Source organism: Ptychodera flava, chromosome 3 (genome assembly GCF_041260155.1).
Source record: "Ptychodera flava strain L36383 chromosome 3, AS_Pfla_20210202, whole genome shotgun sequence".
Lineage (NCBI taxonomy): Eukaryota > Metazoa > Hemichordata > Enteropneusta > Ptychoderidae > Ptychodera > Ptychodera flava.
This window is the reverse complement of record NC_091930.1, coordinates 31925000-31944275: the sequence shown is the minus strand read 5'-3', so window position 1 is coordinate 31944275 and position 19276 is coordinate 31925000.

Below are 19276 nucleotides of genomic sequence, written 5' to 3'. Positions count from 1 at the left end.
CATTTAACTTTGAACTTTTAAAGAATACCTTTAACCTTCAGAAATAATCACTAGGATGAAAGTCCAATATCACATTTGTTGTTCTCATCTGTTTTTTCAACCAATATTCTAATCATGTACATTTTTATCAATTGCCAAACATTTTAATAAGCACAGATTTAGCTTGTGCAGTATTAAAAAATATATATTCACATTTTCTTCAGAGACCAGAATGTAAATATTTAGTGAATCAACATTCTGGTGAAATTCCAAAATCAAATGTCTTTCACATACATTCACTAGTAATCACGTGCATTAATATCAATAATTAAGCATCTATAAGCACACAGATATAGCTAAATTTGTTTGAAAAAATCATGTTTCCTCATAGACTACAATACACAGATGTATTTTACCTCCATATTCCAAGTACAAAAATCACATACATTATCAAACATGGATAAATGTACATATAAAGAATGTTGTATAGGGGAACATTGTTAAAATTTTGCCTAACAGATTCCAAGTATAAGATTGGATATTTTTGGTGAAGCATTGTATTGGCCACATCTTGTTTGAAATAATTTCGATAGTTGCACAAAAATGATAACCTTGCCCCAAAGGCATGCATGACGATTCAAATTATGCTTAAAAATAGACTCTATGAAAGGCCTTATCCCCCTCAATTTCTGTTCAGTCTCAATGAAAAATAGTCCTAGGAACATATGATTGATACGCTATATTGTTTATTTAATCTCTACTCAAAATTGCTGTGCATGAAGGTTAATAATAAGATTATGAAGTGTTGCTATCCTTTATTTGCTTTTGAATCTTTGAATATGTTGACCATGTTGATCGATTTTTGAATTCAATCCCACAAGTCCACTGATTCTTGTAGCTCAAATTTATGTAAGTACTATGGCTTAAGGACAGAATAGCGCCTCTAAATATTTTTGATCTTTTTTTTCTATAGTCATTGGAGGCATTATATCCATGTTGTCATTTTATTTCCTTTGTCACAATACATAGTAGTAGTTTAGAAGGTTATAAATAATGCAAAGTAACATGACGTAGCATGTTTAAAGCCCCAATGGCTGTAACTCTTGAAATTTGTTGACCTCAAAATATCTGTCAATTTTGTCCTGCTGAAGGGATATTGGCTTTTACTGCATTAGGAAACATTCCTTTGAGAAACATTTGACGAGTGTAAACTCTATTTTTAACCGTCATTTCATTTTCTCCCATTTTCAAAAACTGGTAACATTACCAAGGAAAGAGAACATTCAATGTCAGTTGAAAACCTTCACTTCTGTCAGTGTTCAGTCTGGGATGTCAAATAGGGGAGGGCCACTGTGGGCCTCACTATGCCAAATGTTCCGTATCTATTAAAATCCACAAGAATACAGTTCAGTGGATTCTACCAGTATACAGCGGAATCCATAAGGGAATCCATTGCTATCAAGTTTAGAGAATATAGTCGTAGAATACACAATGGATACTATTAGTATCCAGTTAAACACTCTCTGAAGTTGATTTTGGGAATCCTCTATGGATATTGCTGGATTCCCTAACCATAATGCATTGCTGATTTGCTGGGGCGTAAGAAGTACAGGTATAGAAAATACACCTCTATATCGATTATGGATATTGTTGAATTATATTAAATTTATTAATGCACTGCATATAAAAATATGTTAGAAGGTCCCCGAATTTGATATAATGAGATAGGATATTTACATGTCAAAGCCTGGAATAGGGACAATCAGAGCTTGAAAACCAGCATACAGTTGTTCTTATTACTACGAGTGTGCACTCTGAAAACAATGCAAAAATGCTACTGACTAGGTAATGCTTCATGATATCGGTCCCACTAAATACTCCCTGTACATACCTGGGGACTACGGGGAGCCACCCGAGCAGAAGTTGGCCCAACTGCAACTATTTCAGCCCGAATCTACTCGATCCAACTGAAGTCAAGCACCACTGGAAAAAAATTGTAACATGTTTCATAAGGTAAAACATGGATACCTCTGCTACGATGGTAAAACAAACAGCTGTTTGTTATCAAAAACGGGGAGAAAGTGCCAGATCAAGATAAAGCTAAGTTGTCAAAGTGTAGGTCAGGCCCAGATCATTCAGGTATATCATGGCCATGGTCTAATCGGACTAATGGCTTCCTCAAATGTCCGGGAAGAATTTCTGAAAATCGCCCTTTTGAAACTTTCCTTTGACATCAAAACTGTGCGATCGGAATTCGTCCGACCATCGGGACATCAGAACTACGAGTGAAAAACAAATGATGGAAAGGTAAGTTTTTCCAAAATGCAGGAAAGCCACTGCCTTAAAAAAATATGCAACATATGTAGATCGTGTGAAACGGGTATGCTTTTCTTGCAGAGGAAGTCCTTCAAATGTTTCAAATCTAGCGACCAGATGGCTAATACATTGGGTGAGCCTAACAGTGTTTTCTTTGTACAAAACGTATCAATGAAAGGCTATCAGTCGAAATCTATTATCAGACATTGCCGTCTCAGCTGACTATTGCGCCAGAAAACTCTCCTAACAATCATGAAAAAATATTTTAGCCGACAAAAACATTGATGCCAAGTCAGCTCAATTTAGTACAAAAATGAAATAAAAGGTCACAGGTTCGCGTTTCATGGCCAATATATTCCCCGAAGAAATAACCATTTGAGAGGTTGTCGGACAAGTGTGTCGAGGTATCGAGAAAACTGACAAGCTTGTCGAAGAGAATGTTGCATCGGACTCAGAGGTATCGAAGATAACATCGGACAAGTGTGTCACGGGTATCGATCGACTAGATGGCTCTTAATTCTACTGGTCGACTCAGAAGAAAAAAAAATACAGAAAAATTAGTCAGAGGAAAGCATGAACGAAATTAAGAAAATCATTGTATGTGATATTGTACTTGTCCACGTAAGCTTATTTTTAACCACAAGCTTTGTTTCTGTATATGGTTTTACTGTCGGACAAACACACCGCAATGCTACTCTAAATTAGAGAATTGCTTTCCTTCCGAGATACTTTTTGTCATATTCTGATACGCAGATTGATTGGGAAATAGTTTAATGCACAGTCCAGGGACTGTTTTTAATGTTAGGTATTCTTGGAAGTCGGCAGTCCTTTGTTCAATAATGATTGGAAACTGCATCCTTCGTTTTTTGCATCTAAATGAAGCCGGCTCGGCTTTTGATTTGCACATATGCATGTTAAATGAGATTATCAACCTGTCGTTTTCACGGGATGAAGCAATGTTGTAATTAATGGTTCATTGTGTATGGTGCGAGTACTGTCAGTGTCAAATACGTGAAACGATAATAGTGATGACACTTCAGGCTTTCTCCAAAACAGTCGGTTTTCACTGAAAAAAAAGCCTGTAATTTGGGGCGGTAGAGTCGCCCTGCCCTTCAAGCCATCGTTCACTGAGCACTGTTGATCGCTACGATTTAGCTCCGCACCGAAAACTGACGTCAGCATGTGTTGCATGAATTTGCGGTCCCATGGCACGCGCCAGAAGCATTTTTAAGGTCGAGTCGGAAAAGGATCAACAAAACGTAGCTAACTTCTGTAAGGCGAAACAAGATTATAACACCTCCTCTTGATGATAAACAATAAATTAACAATGTCTGATTGGTAAACAAAGAGACGTTACATGACCGCAAAATATTCTCAACAGTCAAAGACTAATTCTCAGAAGCAGTTGTCACTAGTCTCTAACGGTCCCATCCTACGGGTGAGAAGTTACGCAATTTGTGTGATTTGTTAAGTTACGCAATTGTGTGATTTGTTAATTTCATGGCCACTCCATTTTGTGGGTGACGGCGGTTATTCGGGTAAAATTCCATGGCCTGGGATCCCCCAGGCGAAGAAACTGACCAGACCCATAGTGACAGTTGAAAGAACGCTAAATTTTCAGGTACAGGTAGTCAACGGAGCTGTTCATCGAAAAGGGGCAGGGGAATCGTTTTATCTTTTAAGGACAGTGGATTTTTAAAGGCAGAGAAACAATATTTTCACTGGTTGTTTGGCAGAGTTTGTTTGTTGGCAGGGTAAAACCACATGATTGGCGTTGGAACGGGTTATTAACGACTGGCGAGAGGAAATTGCAGTAAACTTGTACAGGATAAGACCTTTACGATACGGCAGAAAGCAGTGATGTGTCTCGCGGTAGCTACATGTAAAGAGTACACCAACAACCGCACACTATCAAAATACAGTCAAAATGCAATAAAGTTAAGGAGAGCTGATGTACAGAGTCTTTTATCTATGTATAATAGGAATAAATTTAATTATGAAGTATGAAGCTTTTTTATTTTGTTCTTCCCAGAAATGTATAGAAAATATACCGTATGGCGACATGCCGGAATTTTTTCGTATTGCTTACCAGGCATAGCATTCCAATTGCAAAGATATGGCGAGTAAAGATGGAGCGTTTTACGAGATGGCCAACACCAGACTGCCTGATGTAATAAAACAATCCTGCGTGAGGAGATTTAGAATTGACAGACGTCCGAATTCTACTTGTCCACTTTATTATGAATATTTACAACGTAAGCGATCACGACTTCAAAGAATTCTTTAGACAGGCACGTTTTATAACAACTTCACAATCTTATTATCCACTGACGACTAAGATCATAATATTTCCCAAAATGCTCGTCGTTTCTTCCGCTAATAACGATTGTTAGGGTTGCCATCGCAAATGTCGCTCATTTAGATGACAAATATGTGCAGTCAGCAGACGACACAACTTCGTGAGAATTGATGTGACTTGCGACCAAAATTGATTATTTGACACATAACTAGGAGACCTACATTACATGTTGTACCGGTATGTCTTCGAATATTGCCAATACACTCTCATTAACATTTACTAGTGGTATCAACCACATCAAAACTCAGCTCGGAGGCTAGTCAAGGCTGTTTAGCGACATTGCTTAGCTACACCGCTCGAACTTATTCTCGGAAACAGGACGGGAGCATAAGTCAGGGCCGGATTGAGCACAGTACCTATGGAAAACCGGTGGTTATTTCTTACAAAATATGTGATTCGTCTGCGTACTTTTCCTTTGGCCTTGGACTTTCACAGCTTTGCCCCAAAACGTCAACCAGCAAACAAATAATAGGATAGTTCAGTCACATTAATCTGTACATTTTGATGCATAAATCTTTCGTGATTGTAATCGTTATTCTGAACTACCTGAAGCACGTTAGTAATACTTAACTGAAAAAGGCTTTGACGTCACTGTTTATATAGTGCATTTGAATAAAGCCACCAGTATTTATATCATTTGTTGACACGAAAGTGAAAGAAATAGTATCCGAACATCGTTTGCTGCCCTACATGGATATCGACAACCCGAGAATAAAGTCACGAGTTCTTCACTCTAGATTGACAAAAGTGATTATCTTTATCCAGCAAGAACGTTACTGTGAAAACAAATTATGACAGTAGATGAAACGTTTATATTCAACCGATTGACTGGCTTCAAATGCCTATTCTTATATGTAAGTAGGGTATGCAGATTCAATTGGAATTCAGATTGTGTAGGAAAAACAACAAACAATCGAAATCAGTTTTGCTTCACGAAGTAAAAAAGTTGTGATAAAATTTGAGTACTTTGTTATTGATACGGTCACTGTTTTATGGCTTTCGTTATGCAATGTATAAAGCCATGCCGAGAGTCACAGTTCAGTCAGTGGTATGAATTGCTTTAAATATTTCTTATTCTAAACTGGTTGTTGGAAATTTGACCAGTTACATAGTGTTTCCACTTCGATTTGATATGTCACTTCAAAAGCTACTTGTCACTCCAATGCAACCAAAAAATACAGGAAATACATGTACTGCCATTCTTCGTGAGTTTCGCTGACGCCTGACAGAAACACACAGCAGGAGACGCCATGCGAAATCACACCTACTCAAGGTCATAAAAGGTTGCACGGTATCGAAACCATGTTCCTTTATCGCTTGCAAACAGAGATGTTTCCCTCTTATGTGGTCACCCTGCCTGCGTCATAACAATCATGGGGGCGTATTGCGTAAACTGAAACAGGCATTGATGCCTCAGTTGTTTAGTGAACGTGGATAAGCCGTGGGTTTTCATGTCTTTTGTTGACATGAAAGTGAAAATAATAGCATGTAACATGGTTTGCTGCTATTCACCGACAACCCGAGATGAATGACACGAGTTTTCACTTTATATTGACTAAAGTAATTATTTTCATGTAGCAAAATATTACTGCTTAAGAAATTATGATAATAGAAATAACGTTTATATTCAACCGATTGACTTGCTGCAATGTCATTCTTATATATAAGAAAGTATACAAACGCACAGGGAGTTTCAGATCGTCAAGGGAAAACACAACTATCAAAACAAATTGTGTTACGTAATTAAAAGTTCTAATGAATTTTCAGTACTTTGTTATTTATACGGGCACTGCTTTATATATTTCAGTATGGATGTATAAGCTATGCCGAGCCAAAGTTCAGTCTGTGGTATGGATTGCTCACATGTTCTTAAGTCCATATACATGGCTGAACAATTGGCCAACAATTGTGTCAACATCTGTAGGTGTTGTTATATCGTGACAAATTGCCCGTCAGTAAATGGAAAATGCAAAATTTTCTTTGAATGCTTACTAGCCGTTAAATGTTCCTTCTCAATTGATGTATATATTACTTTTTCATCAATCAGTTAAAACATTTATTTAACACACATATCAGCTGGCAAAGAAGCAGTAGCAGTGGAAGCATACCACTGACGGATTAAAAGCACTGACGACGTCGAGACACCGGGACTTCCAGTTGGTATTACCTCATTCGTGAGTTTCGATGACCTCTGACAGAAAACACACAGTAGCTGACGCCACGCGAAATTACACCTACTCATGGTCATAAAAGATAGCACGGTATCGAAACCATGTTCCCTTATCGCTTGCAAGCGGCGGCGTAGTAAGTTAACTGAAATAAGCATGACGTCATTGTTTATAAAGTAAATTTGGGTAAAGTTACCAATATTATATCATTTCTTGACACGAAATGGAAAGAAATACTATCCGAACATCGTTTGCTGCCTACATTGACATCGACAACCCAAGAATAAAGTCACGCGTTCTTCACTCCGATTGATCAAAAGTGATTATCTTTATCCAGCAAGAACGTTACTGTGAAAGCAAATGATGCAAACAGATGAAACGTTTAGTATTTAACCAATTACTGGCTTCAAATGCCCATTCTTATATTTAAGAAGCGTATGCAGATTCAATAGGAATTCAGATTATGTAGGAAAAACATCAAAAATAGCAAATCAGTTTTTGCTTCACGAAGTAAAAAGTTGTGATAAAATTTGAGTACTTTGTTATTGATACGGTCACTGTTTTATGGCTTTCGTTATGCAATGTATAAAGCCATGCCGAGAGTCACAGTTCAGTCAGTGGTATGAATTGCTTTAAATATTTCTTATTCTAAACTGGTTGTTGGAAATTTGACCAGTTACATAGTGTTTCCACTTCGATTTGCCACGTCACTTGAAGAGCTACTTGTCAGTCCAGTGCAACCAAAAAATACAGGAAATACAGGTACTACCATCTTCGTGAGTTTCGCTGACGCCTGACAGAAACACTCAGCAGGAGACGCCACGCGAAATTACACCTACTCAAGGTCAATAAAATGTTGCACTGTATCGAAACCATGTTCCTTTATCGCTTGCAAGCAGAGATGTTTCCCTCGTTCTCTGGTAACCCTGTCTGCTTCATAACAATTACGGGGGCGTATTGCGTGTACTGAAACAGGCATTGTGTCTCTGTTTGTTAAGTGAACGTGGATAAAGCCGTGGGTTTTCATGTCTTTTGTTGACATGAAAGTGAAAATAATAGCATCTAAACATCGTTTGCTGCTATTCACCGACAACCCGAGATTAAAGACACGAGTTTTCACTTTATATTGACTAAAGTGATTATTTTCATATAGCAAAATATTACTGCAAGAACGTTACTCTTAAAGCAAATTATGATAATAGAAGTAACGTTAATATATATTCAACCGATTGACTTACTGCAAATGTCCATTCTTATATATAAGACGGGTATGCAAACGCTCATGGAGTTCAGATTGTGAAGGGAAAACACAACTATCGAAACCAATTTTGTTACGTAAATTAAAAGTTGTAATGAAATTTCAGTACTTTGTTATTTATACGGGCACTTCTTTATGTCTTTCGGTATGCGAAGTATAAAGCCATGGCAAGCCAAAGTTCAGTCTGTGGTAGGGATTGCTCACATGTTTATAAATCTAAATACGTGGTTGAACAATTGGCCAATAGACGATGTTCCGCTGATTGCGAGATCTCGTAAGACTTTAATATATGCCCGTCGAAACAGGTTTCCAGCTTAGTAATACAAGTCAAACTGTGTATGGAACTAGAAAAAGTGCAGAACTGAGCAAAGATTGCAACTTCATATATTTTATGCAGTGTTTAACGTAATTAGCGACTTGTCCTGTTTTACGCAGTTTGTCCTGTGTTGCGAGAACACGTCCACTGCGAACTACTTATTCTCGCGATATCTCGGAATGTCTCGCGCGGTTCGGAACATGGTATGTTACAGAGTGTTTTCACTTCGATTTGGAACGTCACTTGCAGAGCTGCTTGTCACTCCGGTGAAACCAGAAAATACAACAAATATTGTTTGGCGTCTGAATAACATTTCATTATCTCATTTGATAATCAATGATACCAAATTATGAATGACAGTACATTTTTTTCGAACTAAACAAGAAAAGGAACATTTCTCCTAACTCTGGGCGTATCCAAATATAATAAAACATATAGTTAACAATGAAAGTGTATTGAAAAATGTTGGCATTTATCGACATATATGTCGAAAACCTTTTTCCACGATATTGGTAAAACGTATTGTTTCATTTCACACTCTGCTGAAGAGGCTCATGAAGAATATAAGTCATTAAACGTTGTTGTAAATACATGCCGCTATTATATTAAGCAAGTAAATATATAGAATTAATTTTTCGATAAAAGCAAATGACAATGTGTTATAGATTTCTATTTCCATTTGACTTAGAGAATTGGTAGAAAATGCTGTCTAACAAGGCATCGATCTTTCGACCATCAAAATGGTAATATAACATTTTCATACTTTAATTAGAAATCACAAAAACTTAGATTGTTAGGTTAATTTACTTTTGCGTTTTCATTAGAAAACTATTTTGGGGCGCTTCAACCAGCCTGCAATCTTCAACTGATCATGATAAGTTTACTTAGCAACATTTCCACGACTCGCAAGTCGCCTTCTTCAGTTGATACACCGATATGGAAATACAGTAGCTTGACAATGTACGATCAAAGTAAAATCTTAAAAGGGACATATAAAGGTAACAAATGTTACAATACAATCGGAAAGAAAGATGAAAATTACCGAATGACAGAAACATGAATCAAAAATACAGAATTAAAATGACAAAGTACGGATATTGTGATGTTGAAACTAGCATGAAAGAAAGCTGGTCAAATGGAAAAAAATGAAATTTTGGCAATGATATTTTTTCTAAACTATATTCTCTGCAAGAGAAAATAGAGGCCAGGTCACTTCATCGGGACATATGCCTCGGTAAAGCTACAAATTGTAAAATATCAGGAATGTTTTGTTTTGTACGTGCGCAGAGTCTAATTATTATGAGATCGTCGTCTCTTACATAGTAATTTTAAATACCCGCTTTCATTAGGTTGAATCATTGCAGGGTTATTCTTCGCTGTTGTTAATGAATTGACCTTTGCAGAAATTTTACGGTCACTTTTGGTCATTAATGTTATTATTCAATTACACCAGGTTTCTTTCCTTACTGGTGGTTGACATCTATTATCTGCTTGACCAAATCAGCTGTTGGAAAATCCATGGCCACGATACCCCATTCTTCTTTACCAGTGGTTTCCCTGATACAGGAGAGCAGCTTTGTATTAATGGAATTGGCAACATTCTCAGGATATGCAAGATAACGGCGCCGTTGGTGTACGTCAGGAAGATTGTATCTTTCTTGAAGCGCGAACCATCTTTAAGCGATCTAAGAGCGACTTCCACTTAGATTTGATCAAAAAAGGTAATATAGTGCTATGAGGATTTTGAAAATACATCTATATCACTTCCAAGGAATTCCATGTTGAGCATCAGGGCACAATATTATGATTTTCCCGCGTGCTTCTCCAAGCTTCGGAATGTTACGATCCTTGTAAAAGTATTCACTGTATTTGCCGTTGTTGTATATTCGAGTCAAGTCGCTCGAGTTTGCGGTGACCTGAGTTGTAACTCGAATAAGTATGATTTCCTTAGGATTTGCATTTAGAAAGCTGGTAACGTAAACGATAACATCTTGAAACGTCTTGTATTGCTTGTACCTTCCACTGTAAATATCAAGAGTATCGGTATCGTTGTTATACCGGCACTGTAAGTCAAGGAACCGTATCCCAGCTTCCAGTTGAGTGTACAGTGGCCAAGACTGACATGCGTTTACGAATCGAAAACAATATCCGTCGAAGGACATCGTATTATGTGTACCAGGAATGGACAGTGATGCTACAGAAACATCATCATCGATAGTTGACATCCAGCTTGCTGTTTTCTATCAGTTACTGGAATTGGTGGATAGTTACCCATGTTCTTTGAACAGTCGACTGTCACTATCTGCGCAAACTGCAGTCGTTCTGATTATAAAACGCATGAACCGCTTGAATCTTTCATCAGTGGGCGCAAACTGATGTTGTTTTTGTTCCAATGACATAAAAGACCTTGTCAAGTATGCTGCCACAAAATACTATTTTTCTTAGGGGTGGCCGACGGTTGTGAGGGGCTAAATACGCATTCTAACGAAAGGGTTTATTGTATATCACTTTTTGGCAGGATTAAAAATGTCATGGGACAATTTGTTCCTTTACAATTACTGCAAGAGTGGCACTAGCACTAAAACTTTGAAAATTTTCCATTTCTGAAGATGTGAAAGACATATTAACTCCAAGCAAATTTCATTGTCCTGTAACCCTTTTGCTATTTGGCAACCCACTTCACACATTCTATAACAACCTTTGTAGTCTAGCAGCACTGCTTTTTGCCGAGAATTATACATATTCATTTTGGCACCTTTCTTCACACATTATATTACAGAAGCAATTGTTAGTGTAGTAGAACCACAGTACGAAGGTCAACTCAGGGCATATATTTAAGTGCATGAACTCAAGGAAGTTCTAACAACTTTAAATAACCGTTGAATTCGAACGTTGTTAATTTTAGTTAGGATTGTTGAGAAGACAGAATATATAACGTATTGAACTAAAACGTAGATGTAGTTTCACAAACGTGCAGTCTAAGTACAGTTTGCTAGGGACTACCCTGGCAGCATATTTGATAAGGTCTGACATAAATTACACTGTTGACACCATGAAACGCATCGGCATGACTCATGTGATAAGAATGTAGTGCATTGTATGCAAAAGTTGTTCTCGCGGAAAAGTGTCCATATTTGGCAACTCCTTTTGTAATGTCGAAAATTCTCACAACTTTTGAGCCAGATCCATGTGTAGTTTTTCTATGACGTTACTTTTTTTTGAGTTGTGGATATGTCAACCACCAATGGTGAATATACTTGTGAAGCAATCCTTACAAATGACGAAAATCGGTATCAGCATGGCTTAGACGTTAAGTTCACAAAAAAAACAGTAAGAAATGCATTGCATTTTATCAAAATTAAACGCGAACGTTTTGAAAGCTATGTCTAAACACAATCTGAATTATGTTGTTGAATTATATTGGATGTTCAAACAAATTCCAAATTAATCTTTAAAATCTTCTACTCCAAAACCGATGCACCGATGAACTGGAATTCACTTTGTTCAAGTACTATCAAGTTTGTGAAAGGCGTATCGATTGGGTCACGTGGTTTGGCGGCCATATTGAAATTTCAAAAATTCCAATTTATTCTGTAAATTTCTTCTTCTATAGAAAACCGACACTAATTAATTTGAAGTGTCACATGTATCATCTTTAAAAAGTTGTCTCCAGAAGTAATTTTAATTTGTACCTAATAGATCCCAAAACTTGTACACCTGTCGCTAGTTGATATTCTGCGATGTTGGGAGATAGCCCGACTTGTTTGCGGCCATTGATATCGTTGCTGCCTGTGTGGTATTGTCGATGAAATCTGTTATCTGACCACTTTGGGGAAATACCTTTGGAACCGCGGTTTGTCTCAAATTACTGACCGCAGCCTTGAAAAAGGCCGAGTTGGATCATTAAGAGTTTTAGGTGGTATATGCTTTCTTTTCCAAGATATAGCAGTGCTTTGTAGTCAAAACACAAATGTTTAGAAAAAATGGCAAACGTGTTGTCTAACAGCTATATTCAGCCCCCGCACCTTCTGAACACCCCTAAAAATAATGGTACAGTCTGCTAGGGACTACCCTGTCAGCATATTTGATAAGGTCTGACATAAATTACACTGTTGACACCATGAAACGCATCGGCATGACTCATGTGATAAGAATGTAGTGCATGGTATGCAAAAGTTGTTCTCGCGGAGAAGTGTCCATATTGGCAACTCCTTTTGTAATGTCGTAAATTCTTACACCGTTTGCGCCAGGTCCATGTTGTATTTTGGTCAACCACCAATGGTGAATATACTTGTGAAAGCAATCCTTACAACTGACGAAAATTCGGTATCAGCATGGCTTTAGACGTTAAGTCAATACAAAACAGAAAGGAGCTGTAATTTACATGTACATTCCTTAGTTCAAGTAATATCAAGTTTGTGAAAGGCGTATCGATTGGTCACGTGGTTTGGCGGCCATATTGGACTTTGAAAAATTCCAATTTAATCTTTAAACTCTTCTTCTATCGAACCAAGGAACTTTGAAAAAATCCAATTTAATCTTTAAACCTCTTCTTCTATCGAACCAAGGCACTTATCAATTCAAGTTTCACATGTATCATCTTTAAAAAGCTTTCTCCAGAAGTAATTTTAATTTGTAGCTAATAGATCCCAAAACCTATTACGGGCGGTAACAGTCACATTGTATACAGTGAGTTGATATAGCTTCTTAACATGACATATGTGTACAATCGGCAATATTATTGTTGAAAATTGAATTCTGGTCAGGACTCGAATTCAATTGTAAACTATAACAGCGAGTATTGCTCATATTCAGACTATGTTGAGACTCAGAACACTGGACATTAAAGCATACTATTGGGAATACAGTGGGAATATGGAGGTGATACATAGAACAATACAGAAGAAAATACCAAAACATTAATGTTACTCAGCCTTTATTGCAAGCGCAATTAAGTCTTCACACATAGAAACCACAACACACATGAGAAGCCAGCTGGGAATGTCTCTATTTGGCGAAGAAATAGGATGGCAGCATTGCTTAGTGCAGCAGATTATCTTGAGGTTTGTGCATTAACACTGCAGAATTTCAGATAGACAAACTAACAAATTTGACAAACTGGTAATCACCATCAGTACTGCAAAGTGGATACCTGTGACACTTGTCTATCTGACTTCGTACGAATAAAAAGACGGCAAGATGATCTGCTTCACTAAGCGATACTGCGGTCTAATAGGGGCAGTCCAAGCTCTTTTATATGTATATTGTGGTCTCCGTTTGCTAAGATGTGATGCACTCACAATAAGTCACTCAGTCACTCAGTTTCAAAGATAATGCTGGCGGCTTCGGTGGGTCAGGAATACAGCTGATATTGGGGGGTTGCTGTTGAAGTAGTAAAGTCTATACCAGTCTCATATGTCTCTCCTTCCCTGGTTTTCTTAAGCATGCTGTTTACCAGACCTAGCTACCAGACCTAGCTTCTTTGAGAACTTGTCTCCTACGTTTTGCTTCTTTTGTTTGATTTTTTGATCTTTTATTTGCTGCAGCTTTTACAAAATTTTCTGCCAAGTATGTTGTAACATCACCAGGAGACAATCCATTTTCTTTATTTACCTAAAATAAAACACAATGGAAAAAATTTAAAGTTCTACATGATACACAATTGCAAGCAGTAATAGGCCCACTCCAGAATAAAATATAACACGCAGACTATTGACAGTAATGCTGAAAATCACATGATAGCAGTACAAACAAACACATGTGGGTGAGCGCTCACATTGCAATGCATGTATTTCTATGTCTGTTTTTTTGCACGTGGTCTTGTTTGTACTGTGGTTGTGTTTCGGGTGTCACCTATTGATGACACACAGTCAAAGTAATGTATCCTTTTTCAACACAATGTACCTTGAAAGACCTATTATGTGAGTTGTTGCAGCTAAACCCACTAGCAGTAGAGAAATATATTGATTGATGTCAGTTTCATTGTAAAATGGTAGCCACAGTAGATTCAGTGAGATGTAAACACTTGCATGTACATCACACATAATTTCTTCTAAAGTACACATAGAATGTGTTGATAGGCCAGACATTAAAGTTGCCAACTCATTTAATCATTGGTTAAAAAACACAATAGAGTGGTCAACGTGATTTAGGTCAGTGGTCAAGTGTCCGTCTGTTCACTTGAGTACCCTTTGTTCTGCTAATAGTGATCTATCTCTGCAAAAATCAAAGCCCTTGGAATGTTCTTCTGACAAGTGATATGACTTTCCTTAGACCAGAAAATCTGTGGTATTTTCCTAACTAATAATTGAATGAGTTGGCAGCTTTTATCAACACATACGGGTGTACTTTAGAGAAAACACACGTGATGTACATGTAATTGTGTGTGTGCATATTCAACAATCTATGGATGATTTACGTACCTCTACAACATATTTCTACCCAATATTTTAGGGCTACAGCCGCACTAACACGATGCATGAGACTTTCAGAACTCCATAGAACTTTGCCTTTGGTGCTTTACTTGCAATACCATTGCTGATACTTTCATTGGCCTGGGAGCTACCAAGATTGCAACTTAACTGACTGATCAGCCGAAGTGATGAAAGTGAGTGCAGGGCTTACGTCCGTCCATCACCATGTCAGGTTCTTTCCATGGGGTAAACTTTTATGAGTGTAGTTAACAGGGTCATTGAAAAGCTGCACCATTTTCCACAGTTGTTATATTCACCAAAGGCGTGGTACTACACTTCTAGGTGCTTTGGCTAGATCATCACTTTCGTCTTCATTCTGTGTTATTACTGCATTGTGAAAACATTTCTGCAAATACCTGATAACTTTGCTGGTCAACAGTTTGTGAGATTTTTGAAGTTCAAACAAGTCGTTACCTAGAACTTTCTTCACATGATCCCTGTCACTTTGTTTTTCTATTTTGCTGTCTACTTTATCCCTCAGATGATGCAAAGTTGTTGTATCATCATCCATGATGATTGTTCCAATGTTATTCTTGTCATCATTTGAGTTGACATTGTTCACCAGTTCTACAGCCATATCAGGCTCCATGGCTTTGGCACTGCCTTGCCAATTTCTGGAACATGTATGTTCTTTCACCTTACATTTTGAAGATTCTGCATGCTCACACATCCTACACTTTTTGAACGTGTTGTGTAGTCAATGATCTTACCGTGTTCCTTCCCTATCAAGGTAGCATGCCTAATTGAGAGAGACAAAAAAGATGTAGCCCACATAAGCATATCACTTGGGCAGAAAATGACTATTGACTATTATATCATACCAGTATATTGATGCGCCAATGCAGCGATCTGATTGGTCGAGACGTTAAAAGAACCGTGGTATATTGGCGATATACCACGGCTGGCATACGCGCGAGCTCTCATTTTTGTTTGTTTGTTTGTTTGTTTGTTTGTTTTTTGACGTTCCACGCCAGAATTTCAATATACTGTTATGGTATAATAGCAATAAAGCACACCCAGCGGCGCTATACCACGAGATTTTGACCAGTTCACGACATATATGCACGAGCGATAATAAAATCTGTCAAATGAAAAGTTCAGTGTAAACACAGATTTAACCAAATGTTCTAATGTGACAGGAACTCAACAGACAGATTATAATGTGTGTAAAATTTCTTTTGTAAATTATTTATATGATATTACTTGTCAAGCTATTACATGCTCTTCCACTGCCCTTTTCTGCCAACCAGCATCATATGATGCACTAAGTGACACCTCCGGAGAATCATTTTCTTAGAAAAAATGGATTCATAGTGTGATGTACAGTAGGTACATGAAGGTATGATAAGCTTATAACGATCTGTCACATTGAAGGAAGAAAAAATAGAATTTGAAATTTCATAATAAAAAGGATCTTTTTTTTACCTCACAATGACAGATCTAGTTTGCAATTACATTTTATTTTTTTATTGTTGCTGTATTAACTTTTCATTGATGATGGGTTAGCTTTTCATAGCCATTCTGTTGATGACTGTTACCATAACAACAATGAAGCTTTATACTGCTTGATTTACCTTTTTATATGCACAGTAGCTTCAACTTCTTCATCTAATGCCCTCTTTCAAGATTTCATTGCAACTCCGAAAACAGCTGACCCTGCTTTATGTTCCTTTTCCTTCAAGCTTTTGTGATGTATGCCAGGAATATTTAAGATACCAAACAAGGAATTCAGCTGAGTTTCACCTATTGCAGTGTGTAGCATGGCTTGAAAAAATCAAATAAAAAAATTACTGTTGTTGTATGAAAATATTCTTTCTTGTCACACAGTCATGCCATGCCATGGAATAATATTCACAAATGTAAAGACATAAAAGTTAGCTTCATGTAATAAATATTATTGCATTAATATGAACAAAATAATGGTTCATCATTTTGACATAATCAGTAAATATCATTGGTACATTGACGTGGAAAAAATATACTTTACAATTTTGACGTACTCAGAGCCACGAAAATACATGAATATACACCAGTAACAAAATTTAAAAATTGTTTATTGCCGATGCAATATTTCACCCCAACGTTCCCTACACATGTAAATCAAGTGAGAGCTACGGAGAAGGCTCTCCAAATAAATGATATATACCTACCATTTCCAGCTTTTGTATTAACATCCAAAATTTGACTACCAGAAACACATTTCAGCGGCGACCGATGGCCCTTCCCTGTTCTCACACAGTTGGCACCACAACAGTGACCAAACTAACAAGGCCGTATCGCGTTTCTTTGAAACACGACTGTAGAGAGAGGGGCCGCATGCACAGTACTTACAGCATTCAAGCCCTTCGGCAAAGAGTAGCAAGTTCGACTATACGGCGACCCTCTTTCCAACTCTGGACGCTTTGACTATGCTTTTGAACATCGTCTGCAGAACAGCTGACGTTTGAAGAAGTAAAGTGGACAAATACCGTCACTATCATTGGCCGTATTTTCACTGCTGCAAGTACTCTTATGCCTTCGGCAACAAATGACATCGCAGTACATGTACTGTCATTAGACACGTCAGTATTCTGTCGACAACGACTTTTTTAAAAGATAAAAACTTTCCTCTGCGGTCACGACGGCGGCTTTGCTCACGAGCCGGCATGAAGCATGCCTCGTTTAACTGTTCATGCTCACGAGCTTAGGTAGTCTCGATTTGACAAGTTCGTATGCAAACGAAAGAGGGGCGGTACTCAATACGCGAATGCCCGCGACCTACCTTAAGCTAAGCGGCAGCGCGCAGCGTTACTGTATTATCGCATGCACTTGGACAACATCCGCTGTGAAATCCCATTGACACCTACCGTAACTGCGTGTGTCATGACCATCGCCACTGATCGTGTATATGCGTAGCGATCAGGCGCAAAACGGTGGATCGTACGTTTTTCTCATAGGGGTGGCCGCTCCCAAAAGATCGCAACTTCTGAGTATTAGCGACTCAACGAGGCCAGACATGACATTTTTGATGATTTAATTTCAGGTTAGTACGGATCATAAATAGCAGCATATATCGAGTGTTACAATCTACAGCATGAGTAATGGCATGTAGTCATTATCAAATAAAAGTGATAAAAAGTCACGATAAAGTTCGCTTTTCAGAGACTGCCCGCCCATGACGTTTTGTGACGTGGAGGGACTGTGTTTCAATGATCATCAGGGCAGACGGTAGTTTTGATCAGAATCCTAAGACTATATTTGGCAGCATAATTCGAGTCAGACAAGTCGTGTCGGCGAGCCGTGTATTTGCAGTTGCTTTGCCACATACCAAATGTTTTATTTGAGACACATTTGCGCGTTTGAAAAAGCACTCAGTGCAGTGGCTAAATTTCTTAAAGGTATACTGCCACCTGTTATAATTTTGCCACAGTACCATGGAAAGAGAAAAGTTAACCAGTCACAAATTTTAATCGGGTGACCGCGTTTCAAAATTAGCGCCCATCACAGCGCCCTCGAGTACCAAGGAACTACCCTTTTACCATATATTGCATATTTAGATTACAGGTGACTGTATACCTTTAATGTTCAACATCTCTTTGAGAAGCTCCGGCCGTCCCGTATACACAAAGGTACATACACGGGAGGCCGTTAATTAATAAGAATGTACTCTCTTATCACTCAGTGTACCATGTACTCATTTGGTAATAGAAGAGCCTGAATCGTCATTGCAAAGTTCCCGCATGAGGGCGTACATCACGACGGAATGCTTGTAATTGAGATTTAATACAGTCAGTGTGCAATCATCTGATCATTGGTGTGCCGCACGTTGTAACCAGATCGTTGCATGATATAATCGAAGAATATCATCATCATCTCAGTATATCATAATAACATTCAAGCAAAGAGTATTTCATTTTACAATTGTACCATCCAATTACAGTATTACGTAGGTGAACTGCAGCACTGTATAGGCGAATTGTTGGCAGGTATTCTGCGCCAAAAATAATACTATACGATTAAGTATCACTATATTAGCCATATGAGTGTAAAGTGAAATAAAATTGAAATGTTGGCATCTTACGCGTACATTCAACCCGTCGGCAATAATGGCATAGAGATACTACCTAAATAGTCGGGTCGGAAGGTAGGGTTCCCATGCACCCCATGGATGTATTTTTTAACCTACAGTTTTGTAATCCTTAGGGTCTATATTTAATGAATTGTGATGTTCCCAAAATCAAATCGTGTCCAATGGGGTTCATTTGGCGCCATCTTAGCCGCCATCTTGGCCGCCAATCTTGGATTTCAACAATGGGGTAGGGGTCACGTATTTACCGCTCGACGGAAACAGAAACAATAAAATAATATAAACGTTACATTTTAGAAAGCCAAGATCATGGCCTTTTTATTGATATATAACTTAATAGG